Source organism: Camelus bactrianus, chromosome 12 (assembly GCF_048773025.1).
Source record: "Camelus bactrianus isolate YW-2024 breed Bactrian camel chromosome 12, ASM4877302v1, whole genome shotgun sequence".
Lineage (NCBI taxonomy): Eukaryota > Metazoa > Chordata > Mammalia > Artiodactyla > Camelidae > Camelus > Camelus bactrianus.
In genome coordinates this window covers 18,295,363-18,318,677 of record NC_133550.1, presented here as the reverse complement: position 1 = coordinate 18,318,677, position 23,315 = coordinate 18,295,363, and the positions used below count along the sequence as shown (strand labels likewise).

At 39.9% G+C, this 23,315-nt stretch overlaps 1 long non-coding RNA gene across 1 annotated transcript in view; it reads right to left on the bottom strand.

Annotated features, from left to right (window-relative positions):
• The window catches only part of LOC141579396 (uncharacterized), a 230,762-nt gene that overhangs the window by 135,562 nt on the left and 71,885 nt on the right, over positions 1–23,315 (bottom strand). The window contains exon 2 of the long non-coding RNA XR_012510622.1: positions 22,248–22,341. This is a non-coding gene — a long non-coding RNA (uncharacterized LOC141579396). The remainder of the gene's footprint in view (positions 1–22,247; positions 22,342–23,315) is intronic.

The following is a 23,315-nucleotide window of genomic DNA, read 5'->3' as shown; positions in this document are numbered from 1 at the left end:
GGCAGTTAAGTTCTAGGTGATAAAGGGCCTCATAGGACGTCTGAAGGAGGTAAGATTACGTTCTGTGGGTAACAGGGAGCTATTGCATAGTTTTGAGTCAAGGTGTGATATAATAGTGCTGCATTTTAGACAGATCACCCAGTCTGGGGGTGGCATGGAGCATGGATCACAGAAGCTGCATCAAGGGATGAGGCAATCCTCTGAGACACTATTGTATTTATGAGCTCGGGAAGCAGTCACGGGTGGGTGTGGGGCGGGGGGGACGACCATCTTATTCAGAAAACACACTGGGGGAGCATCGGCAGGACTTCGCTGACGCTCAGCAGCGTGTGACCAGCATTTGCTTCTCTTTCTTGAAGCGCTCCTCTTACTTGTTTTCCAGCCTGGACCCTAGCCTCTTAGTTTTCCTTGTACTGCACTGACTGCTCCCTTTTCAGTCTCCGATGCCGGCTCCTCATCCTTTTCCCAACCTCAAAATATTGGCAGACCTTTGAACCCACTCCTGGGGACTCATCTCTTTCCTCTCTCCACCCTCCCTCTTGAGGACGTCTCATTCAGTGCCATAGCATTAAGGATTACCTGTACACTGATAACTCCCCAACTTCCGTATCCAGTCCCAACTGCTCCCCTCAGCCCTAGTCTTGTGTACCCGATGACGTAGTCAACCTCTCAAATTTAACATCCCCACAGAAGAACCCCGGCTTTCCCTGCAAGCAAGCTCATTCCTTCCCTAGTATTCTGCATCTCACTAAATGACACCACTGTCCACCCAGTTGCTTATGGAAATAAACAAATGAAAAACTCCTATGTCTACATAGAGTCTTAGAGCTTCTCCTCCGACTCAGTGAAGGCTGCCCTGTTCCACGAATCAGGTAGGCACCGCTTTGGTTGCAGTCTGGGCTAATGGCACCCCTTTATCTTGCACAATGCAGTTGTCCCACCAGACTTCTCCCCGTTCTATTTGTTAAAAAAACTAGAGAAATCTTTTTAAGTGAAATTTCATGACCCAGTATTTCAAACCTGGTAAGTGTCCCTTGACGCAGTACAGTCAATGCTGACCTCGTACCTATGTTTCATGAAAACTGAAACCTCCCCCAGTAGTTGCTAGCCAATAATTTATGCTGAATTTTGTTAACTCAATTTACGTTGGCATTTCAATAAATGCTGAAGGATTGGCTCTTATATTCCAGGCCACAATCTCATTTAGTTAATAAATATTTCCTCTCCTTTCCACATAATATTATCCCTATTTATCACTATTCAACTTTTGTTTATCCAGAACTTGCCTCTTCATTATTATGAAATATTTTAATAGCCGTACCTGCAATCAAGAGCCACAGTCCTCTAGAACAGCAACATTAAAAAGGCATACACCCTCCTACACTGTTGCTGAGAATATAGTTTGGTGCAGCCATTATGGAAAATAGTATTACTTTAAAAAAACTGGAAATAGACTTACCCTATGATCCAGCAATCCAACTCCTGGGCATATATTCAGAGGGAACTCTAATGCGAAAAGACACAGGCACCCCAATGTTCATAGTTGCACTATTTACAATAGCCAATACATAGAAACAACCTAAATATCCATTGACAGATGACTGGATAAAGAAGTTGTGATATATATATATACACACACCCACACACACACATATATACATACATACACACACAATGGAATACTACTCAGCCATAAAAAATGAAATGATGCCATTATCAGCAACACAGATGGCCCTGGAGATCATTATACTAAGTGAAGTAATCCAGAAAGAGAAAGAAAAATACCATATGATATCACTTATATGTGGAATCTAAAAAAAAAAAAAAAAAAGACACAAATGAACTTATTTACAAAACAGAATCAGATTCACAGACATAGAAAACAAACTTATGGTTACCAAGGGGAGAAAGGCAGGGTGGAGAGATAAATTGGGAGTTCAGGATTTGCAGATACTAACTATAATGTGGAAACTAGATAAACAACAAGGTCCTACTGTATAGCACAGGGAGCTATATTCAGTATCTTGCAACGGCTTATAATGAAAAAGAATAGGAAAAGGAATACATACATGTATAAGTGAAACACTATACTGTACACCAGAAATAAACACAACATTGTAAACCGCCTATACTTCATTTAAACAAAAAACTTACTAACCTCACAGGTGCAGGTGAAAATATACCCTGCCTGTGGCTTACTGACTGTGATGCAGCTTTGCTCAGTACATAATGATCTGGTTAAGAATAAGGCAAACTCAGGTCTGCATTTCAGCTCCAGCACCGTGTGACCTGGGCAAGTCAATCTCTGAAACAAGTTCCTTCCTCTGAAAATAAGATCACATCCACTGGGTTGTTGTCACAATTAAATGAGGTTAATACAAAATGCCTGGAATCCAGAAGACACTTAATCAATGGTAGCAGTTTTGTTGAATTATTACTGCTTTTTCTCTCTGCACCACTTGAGATTCTCAGGCCACCTAATAATCAGAAGTGGGGTCATCCCAGTCCATCTCCATGGAACATCTTATCCTGGGGCATTTAGCTTGAAAAATGGTCAAATTCCAGCTATCAAAGTCTAGATTTTATGATCTGTTCTTATGAGGAGAAGCCAGGCGTGACTCAGGAATTAATCTGAATGTGTGAGTAATGAAGTTGTTCCCAATCTGAGGATAAATCTAGACAGGAAATGAAACACTGAGCGAGCATCGGGTGAATTTAGAGACACGTGTTGCTCCCAAGTATTACAAACAGGGTGTGCGTCCATTTGGGCTCTTTTTCTCCATCCTTCCTGAAGACCAGGAACAGCATATGCTTCTGAACAGAGTGTGTTCCACTCCTTGTCAGAACACCAGGAGCCTTCCAGGGTGAGAAATCAAACTGACATTTCGAAAATTAACTACAGCTACCTGTGACACAGCCAAAAATCAGGAAGTCTTGAACAGCTGTGAATGGAGATTTCCCCGTTCACCTAACATTCCAAACGAAGTGCTCCGTTTGAAATGATGGGTATTTTCAGCCCACCATTTTTTAAAATTTATTATTTATTGAAGTGTAGTTGATTTACAATGTTAGTTTCAGGCATACAGCAAAGCGATTCAGTTATACATATACATACACAATTTTTTTAGAGTAAGATATATTTCCTATCACGATGCCTTGACACAAACCATGCTGCGGTTTCACTATCAGATCATAGAGTTGCTCAGCCTCCGTTGCTTTGAGACATATCAGGCACGAGGAGGTTGGGCTGGTAGGGCTGGCAATTTGAGCTAGGCCACCAGAAAAGGTTTCCATCCAGAGTTTACTATTTCACCATCCTCTAGGAGACAGGTAGCACTCAGGAATTTTTATAATTACCCACACATTGTGGGGTGGAGGGGGAAAAATGGAGAACTAACACTGTACAATGTATCATTTATCCCTATAGTTTGGGTATTGAATGAAAGTTCTTCCTGGCCTTAATAGCGCTGGAACCATGAAACATCAGGAGCTTTCTTGTGTATTTCGATTCATCACTAAACCATCACGTAAAGCTGGTTTATAGAGCTCTGTTTGAGAACCTAGCCTCCAAAAGGAGGAAATGGTAGGTGCCCTAGGTCTTCAGTCCCAGCCTCCAAATATTCCTCAGGAGCCTTTAAAGATGTCCCGAGGGAAGTGAGCATCCCAGACCCCCCAATTCTGAGAAAACCCAGGTTGGAGCTGTAGAAGAGGAAGGAAACACAACAACACCGCAAACGGCTTTGAATCCCTCAGGGAAAACCCAAAATGTCACTTCATTTCTGCTCAAAGAAGAAATATAATAACAACGGCTTTGTACAACCCACCGTGACAGTCGAATTAGCATTTGAGGGGAGACTCGGCATTTCCCAGTTGTCATGACAACACTGATGCCTCCTCTCAGCTTGCATGCCTGTTCAGGTGTTGTGCCTAATTTAGGATTTGACTTGCTAGCCGACAGAAAGACTTGGAGAATTGGAAAGATGTACCTGTTTTATCAATTAAGATGACATGCAAAGGTTGAGAAGACACTTACCAGCAAGGAAAATCTTCACTGGAACAGCGGTTTCCATGGAGATGCTATTCCCAAGTCAGTGTTGCCAAAAATAAGTGTTTACTCATCCAGAAAGGTCAGAGGAGGGGATTTCTGTGATGCAGGTGTGAAGTGGAGCATGGTGATAGGAAATTCTGTTTCCCTCAGGGCTGTTTGCCAAGTTTTCATTAGTGCACAGCCGAACTGCAAATAATGAAGTGTATTTTTCAACTGAGAGATGGGATTAGAATTAGTTATTAGGATGCAAAGTTCTGAAGGGTACAGAAATAAAAAGGACTTCTAGATAGACCTTTATGTTTTCAGATAAGGAACCTGAATAAGGCCAGGAGGGGAGGCAACTAGCTTCTAGTCCCTGGAATACCTTCTTCTCCCAGGACCCTTGGAGCCTCTCCTGCCCTCACCCCCTGCAGTGTCTCTGCATCATCCCTTCTGAACCCTTGAGCAAACGCTGCAGATAGGAACTTCCAAAGACCTCTTTGAGAAAGAATAACTTCACCCGGAAGAAAAATCCCTTCCTCTGGAATCACTCAGAAAATTAAAGCTGATTCTGAGCAGTGACAAATTTTCTTAATTTCAAATGTGAGTTCAGCCACTCTCCAACCATATACACAGACTGATGAATATGTGACGTGAAGAAGTAAACAAGATACATGTGAAAAAAAAGGTTTTGCAATGCACTTTCTATTCCCAAAACAGTGTTTCCTCCTCTTCATTCAATTCCTAGGACATAAATCATTCATAGCTGATATTCAAATAAGGCAATTTTCATGAAAAAGATTTTATTTCTATTCATTTTTTCCTAACCTCTGGCTGATTAACCAGGTACCTTAACATTTATTAATATGGAGGAAAGATAATGCAATCTGCCTGCCATATCCTCCCACTTGGAAGATTCTCTGCTTTAACCACCTCCTTTTCAAATAAAAACTCTTCTGATAGGATTCTGAATAACTGAACAAATAGAAAGACCTTCAGTACCTTAATAAGAAGTTTATCTTGTTTCATGTGTTTGTATGTATTAGTTACTTTTATCTAAAAGATACTTAAATGTGAAGATTTTCAGACAATAACTATTGAAAGATGCTCATGTCCTTAATAGGAAACATAATATTACAGTCGTTGATTTAAAGTTGGAACTTTTGAGCTGACCTTACTCTTTAACGAGATACGACTTAGGGCAAAGCTAAATAAGGTTCCATTTTTGTTATGGCCAGAACCTCAGAGCACATATCAAACAGAAAAGTCAGGATTATACACGTGGCCAAAGGTGGGTAAAAGAAGGAAGTGAAGGAGAAGGGTCCCAGCATGCACTGGGTACCTGTTATCAGCAAAGGCACGGCTTTAGGTGAGCGCTGTGCATACTGTAGACAATATCTGAAATTTGGGGAGGTGATTCAGCATTGAAAACCTCATCCTTCGGAGAAAAATCCTCAACTCCTTGGTAAGAGAGAGGCCCACTTCTTGCTATCTAAAAGGCCACTCTCTCCCTCTTTCCATACCCTTGTGGCTAAATACACTCATGGACTCATGGATTCGTGGACTCAGCCAACCAAATGCTCACACTCAGGAGAAAACAAAACAAAACAAAAACCCAGCCCTGATTTTTAGCATTTGGGATTTCTGGTACAGATAACTCCCACCACAGCTGAATTCAAACTACAAATATTTGAATACCCAGCTTGCAAGATTTCTGAATGTTTAGTAGTCGTCTCTCCCAAGCAGATTCAACTCAGGTTCAGCACGTCACTGAGAGGGCTCCACGCATAGACTCAGTGAGGATAGTCCTGTGGCACTGATGTCCGACTTAGCCAGGCTGCAGCAGCAGGGGCTGGGGTCAGCGGTAAAGGAGCCAGTGAGGGTACCACCACCGGCCACTCCTGGTGTTGACCTTGGCTCTTTTCTTTGGCTTGGCTTCCCTTAATGCCTGCTCATTTTCTGACCCTGATTCTTTCACCTTCCTGTCAATTCTGAGAATATCTCAGTAGCCTCCCAATAACTCCTTTTCTGCTTAAGTCAGCCAGAATTGGTTTCTCCTGCCTGCAACAGAGAACGGTAACACACTTCTAATTAAGCTTAATGATAATCCTGTGAGTAAGGTCCTATGACTATTATCTCCAGTTTACAGATGAGGAAATGAGGCTCAGAGACATTAAGTAACTTGCCTAAGGTCACACACAGCTAGTAAATGGTAGAACCCAATGCTTTTTCCGCCCCACCAAGTTTCCACTCACAAACCAAAGCCATCTCTCTTCTGCATATGCAGTACTGACGTCATGCCTCTGGTTTCAGTCTCTGGTAAACCGATATTACCTTAGAAACATTATTTGGGGCATAAAACTTTTGAATAAAATAAATAAGTTCTCCAAGTAACCATTGCCCTCTGGAGCAAACAGAATAAAACTTGAGCTATCCATTGGTAAAGGGTAGATGATTTCTTTTTGTAGTCCATCTGTGAAGTGATTTGCCTCCTTTAATAAATCACATCCAGAAACTCTAGAAGGAGAACTCGCTTGTGTGGAGAAGCAGCTGAACAAGTGGTCCCGACTCAGCCTCCTGAAATATACCTTCTCCCTTTGGAGTTCTCTCACCACAACCATGATGTCTTCCGAATGTGTTCTTTAACACTCAGGCACGATATAAACAGAACTTTTCATTTGCATGTCTTTAGCACAGTGCTGATTCTGACTGGAATAAGAAAATGTGGATAATGAGTTGAAGGAATATAACTAATCTTACATACAAAGCAATGAATTCTGGTTCTCCCTCAGCTAGCTTGTTCTCAGGACTGATCAAGGTTTTTAGCTGCAGACAGGGTTCCCTCTAGCCAGATGATGCAGAAGAATCTTACTAAAGGGTATTAGAAAGCTCACAGAATCACTGGAAGACCTGGAGGAATAGTGTTACAAGCTTCCAGGGACAACTCCCAGAATGAGCCCACAGAACTGCCCTGGTTGCCACCACCAACTCCAGACCCACTCTACCTCTGCTGTGATCGGGAGGTGCCTCCACCACTATTAACCCCAGAAATACACGTCTTGGCCAGCCCCACACGAGCAGCATAGATACCCCAGGGCTCTGCCAGTTCCCTCAGGTACTTTTTCTTCCAGTCTCATGCATCTGTTTGGAAGAATTGAAGACCCATATCTGCATCTTAGGGGCAAGGAAAGTTCGAAAATATAACTTTTATCTTTGGAGGGGGTTGTCAATAGACGGAAAACTATTAAAATGTGAAGAAGAGAGTCAAAATATAATGGAATGTCCACTCACTCCCACAAATGGCATTCCTTTCCCACATGCCAGGAGACAAGCATCTATGTCCAAGTTGCTGGCATAATTTTATAGATATGTTGCCTGAGTTTCTCACTTTTATGTGAGGAACTGCTTTTTAAACATCTCAACTCTTTTTTTTTCCTTTTCAATTCTAACATAAAAGAGAAACCAGATGAGAGACTGGCAAAAATTGGATTGCCCTCTGCCCTTTGATCTTTTGGTCTCAGTACTTATTTCTGAATAGAAGCCAGTGTCTTCCCCAGGATATTTATACCATAAATGGCCCCACACCTATTCTGAGATCTCATCCTCTACATGGTGGGGGCTGTCTGTGTCCCTCCTTTAGATCCAATAGCATAACAACATCGTACCAGACATGGCTACCTGCTCACCAAACTCCATGATCTTCTTTCCTTCCTGGGCACATGGGTAAACTACATTTCCCAGCATCCTTTGCAGCTGGGTGTAGCCATAGACTGAGTTGTAGCCAATGGAAAACATAAATGATGGTGGGAGTTTCTAAGCCAAAGTTTTCCAAGTGGCTGTGTGTATCCCATCGTCTTTTCTTCCTTCTGCCTGCTAGATGCAGGTGACAGTGAGGGGCTGGGAGATGGCAGAACCACAGAGAGCAGGCACCTGGGTCACTGAAGGACACAGCATAGAGAAGATATGCCAGAAATGTTCCAGAAACAACCATTTGGGCTCATATGGATGAGAAATCATCTTGTGTTTGAACCACCATTAATTTAGGAGTCTACTTATCCCTGAACTTAGTCTACTCCAACTAATGCAATACTTAGAACACAAACAACTCTAGTAGTATCTTCTGGTAAGAATTATAGACTTGTAGATGGGAATTCTTTCTTCATAACATCAAACATAAATACATGGCTTTACACTTGGCTATAGCAAATTAAACCCCACATTTCCATTTCTGAATATTTTTCACTGGCTCCGTAGTTTTATGTTCTGGTTACAGAGGTCAAGACTGAAAGGTCTATATTATCATAGACCAGCTAGTCCATTCAGTTCCCAGGACGGATGCTAATGCCTTCCAGCTGTCCTGCCAACATGTTCCCTTGGTCACCAAGAGTCATAGAGGAAGAGAAGGATTGGGATACTAGGAACTCACTATAACTTTTGAAAGACTCTCTTAAAGTTTCCATGCTATTGTTAAGTCAGTGGCATCACTTTTTACGTGTCATGAGCAGCCATCTTTTCACTATAATAATGTAAGCCTCATCGAGCAATCCTAGCCAATGAATATAAAAATAGAGAAAACAAGTTGTGAAAAATATGCATTATAGTTCTCATCATACTTCTGAAAGGAGAGTGAATTATCTCCCTTTTGAAGTTGCATTAACTTGCTAAGATTAATGGGACACTATTCAGTGTGTTGAAGGAGATAGTTTATTGAGCAGGCTTAAGCAGGCTTTCCCCAAAAGATTTAATGCACCTGCAAAAAGTGAGCAATTTACACCCTTGTCATAAGGAGGAAAGTTCTTCTGAGAGATAATTTCTTCACTTCTGAAAATGGAAGAAATAAGAGCCATGAGCAATAGTCTGTTGATTATATCTGTGGATTTGAGAATATATAGCAAATGGTCAAACACACTCTATCCTCATTTAAAAACATGCAAAGAGATGTGTGCCTGTCTCCATGTGTGTCTGCATGTATGTGCATGTATATGTATATAAATATATGTACATATATGTATATGGTTGATTCCCATTATTTGTGGTATTTACGCTCTGTAAAGTAACTGAGAAAACTGAACCATTGTCCTTAGGGGAAATGTCTATATGATACTATATGTTACGTAGATATATATGTGTGTGTGTGTGTGTGTGTAGGTATGAATATATATGTGCATACATATTATAATCCTAAATCCAAAAAACAACTCATCCCAGTAGATTCTATTTTCTTTCTTTTACAAAAGTGAAAATGAGGTTGAGAAGTGTCAAGTGACTTGCCCAAGGATGCCCTTCCAACAGGTGCTGGACTTGGGATTCAAACTCGGTCCGAGTGGCCCAGAGCCAGAGCTCCTGCACTCCAGTGCCCCACCCCAGTATCTCCATCCTCTGGTCATCTCTGCAGAACTGCTGCCTCGTTGCACCTCAGCTGGGAACACGTGCATCGGGACAACTCGGCACATCTCTGCAAGTAACTAAGGAAAGCACCGAGTGTATTGATTTGGGGGTTGCCAATACATTTTAGTGAGTAGGCGAATTCACAAAGAAGGAATCCGCAAATAATGAGGACTGACTATAAATATATAGTCAGAAGGACCTACCTCTGCTGCTTGTAAATACATATATACACACACACACACACACACACACACACACACACACGATATACTTTTTATGTTTTTGTAAAAGATCAGCTTTTATTCAAACACATATACACATATGTGTGTGTGTGTGTGTGTGTGTGTGTATACACATATACATATACATATTTTTGGAAGTAGAAGCCTCATTCTCTGCAAAAAACGGCAACAGGATCCAGACTAACAACAGATGCTCCAGCTGGCGCAATCCAAGCCAGATAAGTAATGAGGCACATTTGAAAAGAAGGGCTCTTAAATTGGTACTACAAGACTTTTGAAACATCAGTAGCAATTTCTTTCATGATTAAGCAAGTGATTAGTGGTGCAGTCATTTATCTCATATACGATTTCTTTGGCTACCTAACGAATTTTTACAACCTGCTCTAAGTAATATATTTTTATTGCTTTTGGTTCACCTTATAACTATTTTTGCTTTATTATAACTATAGTTGGAAATGCAAGCCATCTTTTGTGTCAGTGTCGTGAAATGACCATCAATTTCAGTACAGTTGGTCATTAGCTAAAGGAAGACACGTTGCTGCCAGTGAAGTGTAACTTAAGGGGCACAACTTGACCCTGCCTTCTCCAAAACCCCTCTCTCTCAGCCCCTGACATTCCCACAGACATGAGAGGTACTAATAGATCAGCAAAACAAGCAAGGACCATTAGAAGGATTTTCCCCACTTTCTTTATTCCTGGCCATCTCTTATTTACAGTTGAGACAGTTGGTAAGTCTCTGCATTCCACCCAGAGCCAACCTGGGTTAGGTCTCTGACCCAGGCCCCCCTGCTCCCCAGCAGCCCCCACTTGCCCCTCTCCGTGACGTTAGCATTGTTTGTGGCTACTGCCTATTCACAGGTCCACCTCTCTTTCTAGACCTGGAGCTTTTCTAGAATAGACTGTGTGTTTCACAGCTGTGAGCCCAGCACCTAGCACAATGCTGTAGTCTGGAGACGGACCTACCTCTGCTGCTTGTAAATGTTCTGTGGCCCTCTCCAAGCCATTTATTTCTTTAACCCCTGTTTCCAGTGCTAAGGAGCCCAGTGTTACCTGAGGCTGTGCTGCCCAGGGAATTCTGGGTAAGATGGGCTCAACCCTAATTCCATGCCTCAGTTATGAACAAAGCCCTCCCTCAATTTTCCGCCAAGTCCTGGAGGGATGTGGAGAAGGGTGACATTCTCAAGGTCTTCCCCATGTCCTGGTTCTAGTTTACATGCATGCGTTTCCCCAAGTCACATCAACCTGAAACCGATCTCCAAAAAAGTCCCCGGGAATCCTGTCTGCTGAAAACACCCTGACTGCAGTTGACATTTTTCGAGGACTTGGGCTCCCTAGGAAGGGTTCACATCACTCACCAGAGAGCAAACAACTCTAAAGCACAAAATGGCAATTTCTGTTTTTCAGAACTGTCTTAGCCGCCCTGCTTTTAAGTGTTCCCTTTAAACCCAGGTTGTGTCCCAACTCCTTCCAGCTCACACTCTCCTCTTAAGGGAATGAAAAATAAAATAAAGTAAAGCAAAGTAAAATAAAATAAAATAATAAAATAAATCTTCCTTTTCTTGACATATACAAGGCTTTTTGGGCACCCACATTTGTTACCTTGGATACTGCCCACCCCGAATCTCAGCCTTTCACTGACACCGCAGGTAGTCTTATCAAAATGTTTCCCTGAACAAAGGCAGGAAATCCTATTGCCAGCTGTTAAGATATTCCATTATGTATTTATCCCACTCTGCTTATAATGGTTTACAAAGCATTTTCACATCAATTATTTCATTATCTGGTGTATAGCGCTTCAGTTATACATATGGATTTCTTTTCATATTCTTTTTCATCATAGGCCTTTACAAGGTATTGAATAAAGCTCCCTGTGCTATACAGTAGGACCTTGTTGTTTATCTATTATATATCTATATCTATAGATACAGTAGTTAGTATCTGGAAATTCTGAACTCCCAGTTTAGCCCTTCCCACCCCTTTTCCCCCTTGGTAACCGTAAGTTTGTTTTCTATGAGACTTGACTTTTTTTTTTAATTGAAGTACAGTCAATTATAATGTGTCAATTTCCGGTGTACAGCACAATGTCCCAGTCATGCCTATACATACATATATTCATTTTCATATTCTTTTTCATTTAAGGTTATTACAAGATATTGAACATAGATCCTTTTGCTATACAGAAGAAACTTTTTTCGTATATAGTGGCTAACATATGTAAATCTCAAACTCCCAAATTTATCTCTTCCCATCCCCTTTCCCCAGTAACCATAAGATTGTTTACTACGTCTGTGAGTCTGTTTCTGTTTTGTAGATGAGTTCATAGCATTCGAGACCTGACTTCTTGGTGAAAGGAACATTTGCATGCATCTCTCCTCACTCTATTAGAGCTGTCAGGGAAGGGAAATTTCTCTTTAATCCCTCCTGGTTCTTTTTGGCTGATCAAAGAATTTAGTTGACAGGTTAACAGGAGAAAAACAAATTTAATTCATATGTACAGGAGCCCATGGAAGTATGAGACTCAGAGAAGTGACCAAAGCCAGCAGCCTTTAGACCTTTGAGACAAAGAAACAATAAATTTATGATGAACTGACAAGACAAAGAAACTTAGGCTCGGGTACTAATTAGTGAAGAATCTAAGCAAAGTTTATCTGTATGGCTTCTCAGCCTTGAATTCCCTGTCTCTGGAGAGGAGGATGTCTCTTTACCTCCTAGTGCAGGGAAGGCATCTTTCTCATGGGAGGTTTATTTCCTGCTCTCAGGGGGATGAAGGAGGGTCAGAGTGTCCTTCTTGCACTGGCAGTTCTTAAATAACTTTAATTCAAAATAATCAATATGCCAAAGCAGCATATTATGGGGCAGCCTGTCCTGAACCTCATCAAAGCTTGAAAGACATTTTCTCAGCTTTGAAAAGTGAAAATCTTCATCACATAAGAAATGTCTGTTATGAAAAAAGATGTTAAAAGATTTTAAAAACGTCTGTTATGAAAAAAAAACTATTCTTTTCTATACACCTGCATTATGCAATTTCAAAAGAGACAGTTCACAACAGTAACAAAAACACAAAGTACCTGGAATAAATTTATTAAAATGTGCAAGACCCTTTTAGAGAAAACTAGAAAATATTACTGAAGAGTGTATCTGGTTGTGAACCAGAAGATTCAGTATTTGTGAACACTTAATTCTCCACAAGTTAATCTGTAAATTTAATGAAATCTTAGTGAAAATCTCCAAATTCTTTTTTATATAACTTGCCAAGATTATACTAAAATTTATATGAAAGAGTCAATACTATGCCATAATCAAGGTGATTTTGTAAGTGAAGAACAAATTCTGGGGCTTTTCATCCTATATCAAACTTTAAATAAGCTATGGCAATAAGTTATAGCTTATATAATAGCTTAAGCAACATAGTGTTGGAACAGGAATACAGTGGGTCTTTGGACTAGAACAAAAATTTTATATAAATATGAAAATTTAGCATGTGCTAAAGTTGCATTTCAAATCAGAGGTAAGTTATTTAATAAATGGTATTGGGTCAACTGGATATCCACTGGGGAAAAAAATAAGCTATATCTTAATTTCATGCTGATTACAAAATGAATTCCAACTGCATTAAAGTCCTAAAGATAAGATAAAAATACATAAAAGTATTCAAAACAAACCAATGAGAATACATGCATGACCTTGGGAAGGTAGGTCCTTCTGAGAAAACAAAAAATTGTAAGAGAAAGGACTGCTAAAGTTAGGTACTTCAAAATTAAAACTTTGATATGACAAATAATATCATGAAGAAAAAGATTTTTTTTTAAGTGGTAGACTAGGAGAAGATACTTCAACACAGTATGATAAATAAAAGATTGGTTTCTGGAACAGACATAGAAAAATCTCTAAATATGGGAGGGAGTGCAAATAATCCATTGTAAGACTGAATCCCGCCAAAAAAACTGCAAGCAGACAAGTCACAGAATGAAAATACAAGTAGGGCTTTAAGCACCTGAATAATAATGCTCAATTCCATTAAAAATCAAGAAAATGTACATTTTTTAAATGATATATCATTTTCAACCCACCAGATTGACAAAAATTTAAATGTTTGATAATATTAACTGTAGGCAGAGAGGGTAGGTAAATATGTTTCTGATCGCCAGCTAACAGAATTCTAGATGGCACGTATCTTAGGTCCCAGTAAACCTATTTTTTAAATCTCTTCCCTAAAGATACAATTTGTACATATGACCAAGAAGGCATGGTCACGATATGTAAGAATGACACTGGAAACACCGAAATGTCCCTCAATAGGAGAATGGTCAAATAACCTAAGCATATCTTCACTATGGTATATTATGCATCAGTTAAAAAATAGCTGACATTTCTGTGTGTAATGTAAGAGACAAATAAGGTAGTGTGATAAATGTTAACATGGAAATATCTCAAAGATGTATTGCTGATGAAAAAAAACAGTTGTCCAACTACACATATAAAATGTTATCATTTGTGTTTAAAAAAAAAAGAATGCTCACCAAAACAATAGTATATAGTTTTTCTGGGTAATAAATGTTTTTAATTGCATAATAAATAGATGCAAGAATATATATAAATTTTTTCCTATACTGAGGGCATTAGGATGTGGGTGGTAGGCAAAAGAGAATTTAGCCTTATCTGTGACATTTTAATTTTTATGAGGCAGGTGGGTTGGTCTATTACATCTGGAGATGTAATAGGCTAATAACTGGAGAAAATGTATCCAAACTTCTTCCTAGACTTTAGGGCTGTTCCCAGCATCCTCGGTTCTCTATGATCTTAAACATTTTTAACGACTCTGTGAAATAAGCTCTACAATTCTCCTCTACTGATAGCCAGACATTGAATTGTATTAGGCTTCACTTTTCCCAGTTCCTTTTTTCCAGTTCTCTGCATCTTGTTTAACACATTCCATAAGAGACTGTGTATCTATCATTCTATTTTAGGAAGACAGAATGACAGGAAAGTTTTTAATGCCTAATTTTCTCCTTAGCCTGAGTTCACTTGAATAATTTTCTCTCGTGTTGTGACCCATACGGATTTATCTTGAGAAAGAATCTTGAGGCAAAATAAAATATTTTCTGCATCTCAAGAGGCTTCCCCAGAAGGATCATTGTTTTGTTTTCTTCTATGCTTCTATTTGTACCTCAGATATTTCAGTTGTCTTCAGAAACACTGTGTACTTTAAGGACTTAGCAAATATGTTCTCTTAAAAATAAAAAAATTAAAGAGAGCCATCAACCAGTTTGTTTCCATTCTCAACCTAGGTGAGATTTCTCTGTGCTGATGCTCCAGAAATGGGAATTCTTCTGGCCAGAAGATAATTTTGCCATTGGTTTTCTTTTCCATCCCCCTTCTTTACTTTCCTGCTTTTGTCACTGCAGAGAGCTGTCTTGAATCATAGAGAAATCCCTATTTTATATATATATAAAAATCTGAAAAAGACGGGGATATAATTGAACTCTACCAACAGGTTCAGAATAACTTAGGCTTAACTGGGAAAGAGATGAGAAATAGCTGATTCTCATTATTTTAGGAAATAATGCTTTAAGCAACATGTGAAATGGAACTTAGAGGTGATGTGAAAATGAGCAGGAGGAGGCAAGTAAAGTATGAAACAGCCCCAGGGCCATTTGTCTCCAGGGGACAGGCTGCAAACATCTCTGGACTTCTGCCCCTCGCTGGAGGGGGACCAAATGATGACAGGTTGCCCACCCACCAAGAAACAGCATTACAAGCACTAAGAAGTGCCTGCTGACCCTCTGGGGTGGGGATCTGCTGTCCTCCTTCCCCCCAGGGCCCTGATGCTTTGAACCCCAACAAAGGATGCTATGATTCTTCATCTTAATCCAACACTCAGGCTTCGCAGCCAAGTCAGCATCTGTTCCCCACTAATGTTCTTACAGACCCGCTGCAGGGATGCTGGGTGCAGTAGTGAAATGCCTTCCCTCCCTCTTAGGGTGACCCAGGGTCTCGGATCTGTGCACAGCCAACTGTTAAAATGGAAATGGAGGCAAAGAAAGGGATACAGGCCAAAAAAATGGAGGCAAGGATTCTCCTTAAGTAGGAAACCTACAACTAAATTGTCCATTCACCATCCAACAAACATGCCTCGAGGTTCACCTCTTCCAAGCCTTGGCTGCACCAGAGACAGAAAAGTGAATTTCTATCTGTAGCGGGCACCCTTGGCTAAAGCAGGCATTGCCGATTGATGGCAGCTGCACTCTTTCCCTTGTCGAAGCAGCTGCTGCCCCTTCTAACTTACACTGGAACAATTCCCCTGCCCAAATGCCCTGTCCCAGCTCCACCTACCTGTTCCACTGCTTAAAACTCTGCCACTATTCTGCCTCCTATTGAAAAACCAAACAACCCCGGAAAGAATGACATGGAGCCTCTGTGGGCCTTTAATGAGTTTTGCAGCCATAAGGAGTTAGCCTCCAGGAAGGCAACTGGAGAGCCCTGCTCCCCCTCCTGGCAGGATCCGGGAAGTACAAGTCTACCTGGGCCCGTAAAGGACCCCATGCGGTCACGGTACAGGGAGGAGACTGGATGACGCAGGGACAAGGTGAGGGATCAAGGAGGAGAAATGAAGAGAGGTAAGGAGGGGAGTGCTGAAGAAGACGTACAGTTTGGGCCAAGATTAGCCCTGGAAAACAGCGGAGAGAGATCCTCCCACAGTACCCAGGGGTCATGTCAAAGAGGAATCCAAGCCCTTTGGAGTCAAGAGAGTGCTGGGTTCAGTCCCAGCTCAGTCTCTTACTAGCTCAATAACTCTGTAGACTTTTACCAGTGGAAAAAATAACCCCCTACGCCCACCTCCGGGAGCACTGAGGAAGACTGAAACGTTTACAGAAGGGCTGGTACAAGGTCCCACCCGCAGTAAAATCGTCATTACCGACTGACAGACTGACACCTCAGATTATTTCTGCTGTGGCGAGATAAAGAGATTTCTGAGGGTCTCTTCAAAAGATGGATCAGCATAAACGATCCTTATCAAATTCCCCACATCTTCTCACTTGTTATCAGCAGACTCGGTCATCTTAGGTCAGTTCATCCTAGAGAATCTTTTTACCCAGTAGCAATGGTCAGCCTTTAAGCATTGTGTTATGGGCATTTTGCTTCACTCAATACACAGAGAATGTTTATTAAAGGCAACAGTCTTTGTAACTTTTAAAAGGAGCCTGGAGGGAGCGGGGGTGGGGGGTGGGTCTAGCTCAGTGGCAGGCATGAGGTCCTGGCTTCAACCCTCAGTACCTCCATTTAAAAAGAAAAACAGGAACAGATAGCGGTTTAATCAAGGACTGTTCTCTATTCCAATTCTGAGAAAATCATCACATTTTCACTCATTAAGCTAGGGACTGACTCATCATTCAGCACATTTCTACAAACAAGGGAAAATAAAGGTCATGGGAGACAGTTACAGAGCACTATTTGTGGTAATAAAATATTAATGATGGCTGTATGTGTGACTGTAGTTGCTAAAGAATCTTTGAAAAGATAGGGTAGAGAAAAGGGAGAGAGGGACAAGGGAAACATTTCAGGAACAGAGAGAATTTGTTGAGGAAGGAGTGTTTATATCCTTCCAATTTGGTTGCAAACAGAAAGTAATGAGGCCTTTTGGGGATCACTGGCTTAGAGGCCCAGGTTTTGAATTTACCATGTTGGATTAATGTCTTGGTATATATTTTTCACATAAAATGAATGTAATACTAATGAATGCATGGACTCTTATAGCAGCATCTTCATATACATTTATTCTTATCTCACAACAATCTTACAATGCCCATTTTACAGAGAAGGAAACTGAGGCTCAGAAAATTTAAGTGACGGTAAAAGTATGTAAATGCCTTTCTGTTTTATAACACTACATAGAGCTCTTCAATGACCCAAGTATGTAGCTTGTCATGTAAACAGAGTTCTTAGGCTATGAGGCTGTCATCAAGTTTTCAGACAAGCCTAAAGTTATTACCAGGATGCTTTGCTATAAGGCAGAACCTCATAATAGAATCAGTAATGAAATTCAATCTCTGTGGCTTTAATGTCTTGCCATCTTTTTTTTTTCTATCGTGTCTACATTTCTATAGAATTGATTTAGCAAAAAAAAATCTATTAACACTTCGTATATCTGTATAACCCTTTAAAATATGCAGAACACTTCAAGTATGTGAGTTCATCCAACTGACTTAATAAATTGAGTTACAAGTAATTCAATTTGTTACAGTGTTCAGGTCTCTGTGTTGGATCTATAAGCTTTCTTAATCTTGTTGGGACCTTATTGTAATTCTTCTGCTATAGAAGAGGCCCTTATCTCTCATATTCTGATATTAACTAGGATTTTATTAAGATAAAGAGACGTCATTCCCTGCTGGCTGAAATCCTGCACATGAAGACTAAAAGCAATGGAAAAGAATTTAAAATGGTAGAAACATGAAAGGAGCCTAATGATTAGACCTTTTCTTTTTAGCATCAAGGCCTACAAGTTACAGTTAAGATAAAAAGGAAGCTATCCCTTATCATTATCCAGAGTAGGACACTAAAATATAAAGCCCTCCTTATTGGGTGCTTTGTTTTAGCTCTTTATTTGGGAGGCAGTATAGCACCTTGGCTAAGAGTGTAGACCCTTGGCTAAGAAACTAGACTGCCTGGATTTGCATTCCAGCTTCCCCATATTACTAGTGAAATATTCTCCTGGGCAAGGTATTTGAGCAGTTTAAATTCAATTTCATCATTTGTAACATGGCATCAGAGCAGTGTTCTCTTCACTGGGTCATGGGGAGAATTAAATAAGATCATCCTTGAAGAGTTCTTTCTTGGCTTAGTTCCTGGACTATGTTGGTTTTGTTTATGTTGTCTGTTGAAGCATTTGAACAACCAAAGAAAAATATTTGTGGAAAAAGAATCATATCAGCTGAACAGGAAGCTGTAATCTTGTCTTTTTCTTGTATGTTACGTACTGATTTTATCTCTATTTTGCCTTCTGGGAAATGTGGAAAGAAGCTATTCCTGCCACTCGGTGATGGAATTGAGTTTATTTAACTTAATGAATTTGCCAGCATGATTCTTTTTACTTCTTTCGTTTGTTTTTCTAGATTCAGCCAGGGAGAGTAATTCTTAACTCTTGCCCAAAATGCTCTAAGAAGTTGTATACCATCTTCCTTAAAGTACAGTAGAGCTTCTGTCAAATATGCAAGAAAATGAGATTTTTAATACCTTGATTTATTATATACCAAAGCAGTTTGAGTTTTCAGTATAACAAAGCATTCCCAAACTTAGAAGCTTAAAAATAATTATTTATTAGTTCATAATTCTATAGGTCAGCATTTGGGCTGGACTTGGTTAAGCAGTTCCTCCGCTGGTCTTACCTGGGCTCATTCACGTGATTGCAGTCAGCTGGGGGATTAACTGGGGGCTAACTGGTCCTGGATGGCTCAGTTGCATGTCTGGTGGTTGGCTGAGCCAACAGAGTAACTGGGTCACAGTTACTACTATGACATGTCTAGCAGGCTTTTTCACATGGCAGCTTGGTTCCAAAGCCAGCAAGACCGAGAACAAGTTCCAGCAAACAAGCACTTGTCAAGCCTCTGATTTTGCCATGCTTGCTAACCTCCCACTGACCAAAACAAATCATATGGCCAAACCGAAATGCAAAGCATAGACAAATAGACTCTACCTCCTGATGGGAAGAACTGCAAAATAATGCTGCCGTTTTTTCCCCTTAATATTGAATTATAATCTGCCCCAAGGGAAATTAAAGCCACCTAGTTGCAGACCACACAAAGTGAATTTTAAAGGCTAAATCTCTTATCCCTAGTTTTTGACCACAGTGAAGAGACGGGCAGTATGCTGGGTAAGGGTGAGGAGTGGACTCACCGAGCTCAGGTAGTATATATAATTTAACGATGGAGGAGAGGGCTTTGTTCAGTTCACATAAGTCATAGTCCTTCCGCTCAAGGACACTGTAGTCAGTTGATTTCAGAGACACACGGAGAAGGCCACACTACAAGGTAGTATGTGATGAGCATTATGGGAATGATGCAGCTAAGACGTACTGGAGTTCTCCAAAGTAAGAGATCACGTGGAGTGTGTCTTCACCTCACCCCTTGGGGGAGGTGAAGCTTAAACAAAGCTACAGAAATGGTAGGGTCTGCAAATAAAACAGCAATGTGTTACAAGGGATGATATGTCAAGTTGAAAGGTGTTACTGTGGGCATGAATTCTGCTCATTTGAAACAGTGAGAAGCCCTAACAGTGGGAGAGATGATACGGCATATTCTGTTTATAATACACAATAGACCAATTGCTTTCCATGCCTAAATTAAACCTAGCACTGAATCAAGGATTTCAGGTCTCTAAAAGCTAGATTTCTCCTCTTAAAATACTGTTCCCATCCCATTCTTCTTTTGCTCTTTGAAAATCTTTGATGGCTACCCTTGGTATACAAGATAGCTTGTACTGCAGAGCATAGGGTTAAATGAGCTCTTGCCGTACGCCTCAAATCACATTTTCAGTCTTCTCTCTCACTCCACCCCTATTACATTTTAAAAATTTCTCAGACACTGTATCAATTAAATATTAAGTGTGGAATCTCTCTTTACCCAGTTTAAAAATTCTTCGGCCTTTTTGATTTTCAAACTTAATGTTCATCTTTAAATAATAACAATAATGCCTTCTAGTCTTTTAGAAAAAGAATTTGGAATGCAATTACAAATGTTCTTTGAGAAGAGTAATCATGGGAATCTCTACCATGTAGCTTTTATTTTATATTTCAAGCATTTTGCTTAAATAAAGGTTTTTTTTTTTTATTCTATAGCTTTCAGCAAAGGATGGTCTACCATCAATCAATATTGAGCTTCCCACTGAGTACCCAGCACTGACAAGAGCTATTTTTAAATCCTATCTATTTCTCATTTGGCCAAAACTGTCTGAACTTTTATTGCCTTTAAAAAAATAAAAAAGTAAGTACATCGTTCACTCCCCCAGAAATATACCGCACAAGCCAAATATGAGGTTTGTGAACTCATCCTAGTATTTAGGCTGTGAATAGCAGAAAATATCCCCCTCACTATATAGTTCAACAAAAACCCTTTTGCCGCCAGCAAAGACTTTCTAAATCCAGCAGTAAAGCAAAAGGAATTTTTTTTTAATGTTCAGAGTTGTGAGATATTTCTGGATGGGCAGTGTTCCATTTTTAAAAATAACAAAATCATCTTTTCCCAAGAACCAAAACAAAGTTTGATAAAGCAAATCTCTTGACTTGTCTGGGAGTTTGGCAGTGAGATTTCGGGGGTGTAAAACTTATTAAAATAATGTAATTTGTTTTTTAATGACTTCTCAAAACTCTTGAATGGGAGGGGCTTTATGTCTAAATTGAGATTCCCTTACCATTTCTGAACAAAACAAATCAGCACCACTCATAACCATCTTCTAAGACTTGACAGTCCCAAGCCTCCACAGTATGTGTTTATCCCCTCTCTGGAATCAACTGACTACAGTGTCTTGAGCAAAGGGACTATTACTTATGTGAATCGAACACAACCTTCTCTGAACAGTGTAGAGTTGCATAGCCTAAGGAATACAATCCTATTACTGCCCTTTTAACATAAAAATCCCAGCTATTTCTGTGCAGTTTATTCTAGACTTCCCAGGAAATTGGATTCACAACATCTAAAAGGAAAAAAGGTTTGGTGACCCAGAACTTTGGAAAAGTTTAGCTACATCCAGTATCATATGTTTTGGGCCCAATATAAGAAACTGAAAAGGCCATTCGTGGGGGTTTCTATCAGCTGAGATACAACAAGCAAACTGAATCTCCAAAGTGCACGATGTTTAACAGGAAACTTGAAATCATTACACCAAGAGTATTGCCCAAGGGAACTTCAGTCCCTATAACTGGTTCTGAAGCAATATCTTTTTGTTTAAATGCTATTCTGTTTAATCATTCTTTTCTCCACTGGCTAATTTAGCCATCATTTACCCTTTTTGCTGTGAACCTTTGATATTAATGGCAAAGAAGGGCTCCCGTTCTGAGGTCAGTTTAAGCCAAATCTTGAACAAAAATTTCAATGTAGTATTTGTTCTTCCTCTTTGATAAGGTAGGATTTGTATGATGAAATAATTGTTTGTTGTTTTTTGTTTGTCTGTTTGAGGTGGAGAGAGAAGTCTCCTGGAAAATGGCAAACAAAGCCTTAATAATTTTTTATATTAATCTATGACTATAATATTCAAGACTTGACATTAGCTTCTAAGCATATATATTTTTTTTCATACTTAGGTCACACCTGTATAAAGTATAGTGACTCATCTTGGGCTTAAAAGAGTTTTTGTGGTTTTTGGTTTTGTTTGGTTTTCCCACGAATGAGCCAAGCCATGGCCAATTATGCAAATTAATAATAGTGCAAGTGAATTAAAGAAATTGTCCAGCAGAAACAGAAATCTATGCATTAGACACAAAATGGCCAAGAAGATGTAACTTCTCTGTTTTTGAATAACTGCTCTGTTTTCTTCATGAGCTCTTACCCCATTAGATAGCAAGAAAAAAAAAAAATAAAGTCGCACTGTCTATCCAATACCTTAGGCAGTCCCTTTAGGAAACGTGACGTCATCAGGATAAATGCTCCAAACTTCAGATTTCCTTTTCCTCCCTGGTCCTCTTCAAGATAGCACCTGGGTGTATAAGAAAGAGATTTCTGTAGCCTCATGATGGTTGGGGGAAGGGAACTTGGACTTAGTCCTGGGGCTTAGTCTTCTGCCTTCTCTGCTCTCCATTGTGGTGTCCCCCGTCCACCTGGTTTCTAGGTCTGATGAGGGTAAATAAAAATATTTAGAATTTTCCCTGTTGCCAAAAGGAAGAGAGGATTCACACCCCTCCCCCCTCTTTTGTATAGAGCATTCTGTGAGAAACCTAATGTTTGTGAATTTTTTCTCTCTCCCTTTGATATGTATATAAATCTTTGCAAAGGCTAGGTAAGCTTTTTTGCCAGTTTTACAACCCACAGGTGTTTTGCTCAAGGTCCTGGGAGCCATCTCTATTGAAACATAAACATCAAAGATAGCACGGCTCTCTCCTTGTGATGACAGGACTTAACCTAGGCGCCTCGCCCCATGCTGTAGCTACCTGTTTGTCACAGATATATGGAACCTAAAACAAAGACTCTAAACAGGTGATTTTAAGGAATCAGACGAAAGCACAAATATTTCTAAATTTAAGGTGTGAGCATTCATTTGTGTAAAATTAGGACAGTTATTTTATTTTGAACAGGAGAGTTGTGTAAATAATAAAGAGTCTGTCCAATTACAGGCTTTCTCCTCATCCCCTCAACCCAAGGAAAAAGAAGGGTGGAGGGTAGAAATGTCTTGTATTTGGTTGCTTATGTTAACTACCACTATTCCTTAAAAGGCAGGGGTAGCATCAACTGATATCTGACTTAGAGCCTAAGAATAATATTCAGATTAAATATGCCAAGTATTTGTAATTTGGGATATTCAGCTTTCCTGCAGATTGAGGCTGAAGATATATACTAACTCATCTACCAAGCATGATTTTTGACTTAGTTAGAGAAAATGAATCGTAATAAATTTCGTAAATGTGATTTATCCACATTATCACAGTTCATTTCATGTCAAAATCAGTTTTATTG